General features: G+C 35.9%; 1 protein-coding gene across 1 annotated transcript in view; it reads right to left on the reverse strand.

Moving 5' to 3' along the window:
- Window positions 1-4,778, reverse strand: part of SPAG16 (sperm associated antigen 16) — an 843,476-nt gene that overhangs the window by 737,341 nt on the left and 101,357 nt on the right. The window lies entirely within an intron of this gene.

Raw genomic sequence — 4,778 nt, forward strand, 5'->3', positions numbered from 1 at the left:
TGCCAGTTTTAACCTTTTAAAGAACAGTTCATGGGGAAATTCACAGGGATGACTGCAGTACAATAGAAGATTGTAATATCTGCCTTCATTATTGAAACTCATCAGTATTGCTAATACATAATACAAATTTTGAGAACATTTTTGGCTGTGTAAATTGTAGATTTTTAAAATCTGTATAGATTGGAGAAAAACAAATCACTTACTAGAGATAGGAAAAAATAGAGCTGGATTATAACCTCATACCAGATATGCCAAAATAAATTCCAGATAAATTAAGGATATAAATGTAACATATAAAGCCATAAAAGCACTAGAAAAAAATTTTAGTGATTAATAATATTTGGATGAGGAAAAATTTCTATGAAAATGTCAAGAAAAACAGCCAATAAAATAAGAAGAGTGATGAATTTGATAAAATAAAAGTTAAAAGCTTCTTTGATGAATGTTATCATAACCCGATTTAAAAGGATAATAGGAAACTGCCAAAATTATTTGCAATGCACATGGAAGAAAGGGAATAAGTATCCTTATTCCCTTTCATAAATCACACAGGTAACATTTATAAATCACATAGGCAAGAAATAAACAAAGGACATATGCAGATAATTCACTAAATGAGAGTTGCAAATGGCCAATAAACATAATAAAATATTCTTTTCTCATGCTACCCCTTCAAGGCTCAAAGCATCCACTATAGCATCCTGGCTGTACTTAATTTCCTCTAAGGTAATCCCTAGTTCCATCCCCTTTCCTGTCTCTAGAATAGGTATATAGGGAAATTAAGTTTTCCATGGGAAGCACCCTTCTAGTTCCTGCATCATATCTTAAAGTTCAATAAATTTTAAGGCCGACTATGAATATAGGATATGTACACCACTGAAATGCTCTGTAAAAATAAGGTGTCTTTGATAATACTAGTTACTATACTATTATAAGTATACTATATTATAGTATACAGTTTTCACTAAAGACCCTCATTATAACAAATCAACAAATGAAGGAAGACTGTGTAATGGAGGAGAGAGCAAAGGATTTCAAGGCAGTCTTGCATTTGAGTTTAGCTTTACCCCACTCTAATTGGATGATCTGCTGCAAATTAATAAAACTTCCTGGGCTTTAGTATCCTTACCTACAAAACAGGCTTATTGAAAGAACCAAAATTAAAGTGTATTTAATAGTATCACTAAATATTGAATATTTAATGTCATTATAATATTAGTGGTAATAGCTAACAATTGAGATAGGAAATGTTCTAAATACTTTTAACTTCACAGCCACCATATGTGGGAGGTACAGTTGTTAGCTCCTTTTTATAAATTAGGACACAGATAATCGACTTAATTGAACCAAGGTCACACAGCTAGTATGTGACCAACCTAGCAACTGAGTACAAGCATCATCCTTCTCTCCAGTCTTTGATATTCATTACCCTGCTACACTATGTCATTAATTTTAAGATAAGTTAATCCTATATTAAAATACTTTTAACTTTTATTTGTTTATGTCTAATATTGGGAGTTGAACAAAGTAAACCAAGTTTTGGTCTGTGAATGGCAATTTTCTTTTGCATACTTAAACCCTTGGAGAAAGAAATAGAAAGTAAGGCCAGAGAAATGCTCAGGTTTTAAGCAACAAGAATGTTTTTGCTCAAAATGTACCATAAGAGATAATTTTGTCCTAATCAACACAACCCAGAAAGAAGAGTAATCCATCATTCCAAATGAGATAAAGAGGTTAAGCCAAGGACTTCCCTCGTGGCGCAGTGGTTAAGAATCCACCTGCTAATGCAGGGGACATGGGTTTGAGCCCTGGTCCGGAAAGATCCCACATGCCACAGAGCAACTAACCACGTGCCACAACTACTGAGCCTGCACTCTAGAGCCCACCAGCCACAACTACTGAGCCCGTGTGCCACAACTACTGAAGCCCACACATCTAGAGCCCATGCTCCACAGCAAGAGAAGCCACCGCAATGAGAAACCCGTGCACTGCAACAAAGAGTAGCCCCCGCTCACCTCAACTAGAGAAAGCCCACGCGAGCAACAAAGACCAAACAAAGCCAAAAATAAATAATTAATTTTTTTTTTAAGATGTTAAACCAGTAGTAGCCATACCATTACTCCTCTGCCTGAGTCCCATGAAGAAATAAGTCAATAAAAGACAAGCCTGAAGTGTTTGGGGTAAGAGAAGTACTAGGGAGAAGATAGCCTTAGTCTGATGGATAAGAGCTGGGGCAGGGAGGGAAAGTATTTGGAAAGTCTGAGCTGTTATCATAGACTGAGGCTGCTGTTGATGATATTCTATCCACCTCTGGAGACAAAGGCTCTGAGATGGGAAAGATGGTACCCAGAGGGCTAAACTTCGACCTACAGTAACCATTAATTTCATGTCAGCCAAGGAGCAAAATTCATAGCCTACAGGAATCTTCTATCTTGGGTCAGACATTGGAGAATGGCATACTTGGGGGTATGAGAACAGAAGTAGAGGGAAGTGGCTCTGTGATACCTGGTACCAGTTCTGCTTTTCCTATTTACATACCAAATAAACAGCTTGGTGGTTCTGTGTGCACGTGTGTATGTGTGAACATGCATGCTTAAGATGTTGTTTTTTTCTTGTGTTTAAAGTGCCTATGGGAAATCAACATTAATTTTTCAAAAATTCTTTAAAAACTGACAAAAAGTTACTAAAATTAACACAGAAGCCATTCTTCTATAGCAATTATCTAATGTTATAGGTTATTTTAGGTTATTAAAAGAACTTTAAGAACTTCATGTAACACAGAATAATTCAATATATGGCTGCACAGAATGAACTCAGGAAACATTTTTAATTCTCTCAAGAGTATTAAGGCAACTCATGTGACTTCTATGTTCACAACATTCATTCTTGTGTAAATTCTAAATACCTTCTTGGCCTTTGTCTTTTAAAATAAAAATGTGTCTCTGTACCTTCCAGTTTGTAATAACACTCTGTGAGTGATAATACACTCATCTTTGCTTCATAGAGCAGCCCATTTTCTTTTGTTCTCTTTTTGTCATCTCAAAAATGGGTAATATCTGTATCTGAAGAAAAATACAGCATATAAAGTATAAGTGCACTCTCTAGGGATTATCTGACAGTGTCTTGTGATAGATTATCCAAACAATACTTATCACTGCTCTTATCCTTCATTATCAGATCAAATTCATCATCTACCCAAGGTTTATTTTTCTGTGACGAGTAAGTTCCAAAAGAAAGCAATAAACAGCACTACCATTTTGACATATATTACAAACGTCAATGGGATGTCACACTCTAGGCAACAGCGCCACTGAGATACGGTATAAATGAAAATTGTAAACCAATGAATATTGCTTTTACTGTTGTTTAATGTTCGATAAAATAAATGTATAATTTAACTTTATCTTGTATTAACTGAGAAAGCAATATTATCCATAGAAATCACTATAAATGCAACCTGCCATTTGTTAACCTGCTTTAGGAACACGAAGAAAAGTATATTTAACTAGTTCCTTTAATGCATCCTTTTGCATGTGAAAGTCCCGCCAAGAGTCCAATTACTGCAGTAGTTGAAATAAGATGTGCCCATAACATGACTTGTTCACAGTGATCTCTTATATTATTAAACTATCTTAATTTTGATGTTCAACATGTTCTTTTAAGTCACACTTCTGATTCAAAACTTATAACCTAATCTGCTCAATCACAATGTAGTCAATATAACTGTAAGAAGCATATATGTAATTTGACGAGCTCTTTTCAAAGAAAAAAATAGTAGTGCATGCTTTTAATGCACAACAACTTTAAAGGAAAAAGCAATACTTTTAAAAAAGTGCACCTTTTAAACGTTACTGTGCCTCGTTATTTCTTAAACGCCTGCCATGTCATAAGTGCCATACCAATATTACAAAGTTCAGAATATGATCCTTTCTTATAAAAAATATCTTCCTTCTCACCCCTTATTTTATTTTTAACATCATTATTGGGGTATAATTGCTTTACAATGGTGTGTTAGTCTCTGCTTTATAACAAAGTGAATCAGTTATACATATACATATGTTCCTATACCTCTTCTCTCTTGCATCTCCCTCCCTCACACCCTCCCTATCCCACCCCTCCAGGCGGTCACAAAGCACCGAGCTGATCTGCCTGTGCTATGCGGCTGCTTCCCACTAGCTATCTACCTTAAGTTTGATAGTGTATATATGTCCATGCCTCTCTCTCGCTTTGTCACAGCTCACCCTTCCCCCTCCCCATATCCTCAAGTCCATTCTCCAGTAGGTCTGTGTCTTTATTCCTGTCTTACCCCTAGGTTCTTCATGACATTTTTTTCCCCTTAAATTCCATATATATGTGTTAGCATATGGTATTTGTCTTTCTCTTTCTGACTTACTTCACTCTGTATGACAGACTCTAGGTCTATCCACCTCATTACAAATAGCTCAATTTCGTTTCTTTTTATGGCTGAGTAATATTCCATTGTATATATGTGCCACATCTTCTTTATCCATTCATCCTATGATAGGCACTTAGGTTGTCTCCATCTCCGGCTATCGTAAATAGAGTTGCAATGAACATTTTGGCACATGACTCTTTGAATTATGGTTTTCTCAGTGTATATGCCCAGTAGTAGGATTGCTGGGTCATATGGTAGCTCTATTTGTAGTTTTTTAAGGAACCTCCATACTGTTCTCCATAGTGGCTGTATCAATTCACATTCCCACCAGGAGTGCAGGATTGTTCCCTTTTCTCCACACCCTCTCCAGCATTTATTGTTT

Source organism: Neophocaena asiaeorientalis, unplaced genomic scaffold (assembly GCF_003031525.2).
Source record: "Neophocaena asiaeorientalis asiaeorientalis breed wild unplaced genomic scaffold, Neophocaena_asiaeorientalis_V1.1 scaffold86, whole genome shotgun sequence".
In the NCBI taxonomy this organism is placed as follows: domain Eukaryota; kingdom Metazoa; phylum Chordata; class Mammalia; order Artiodactyla; family Phocoenidae; genus Neophocaena; species Neophocaena asiaeorientalis.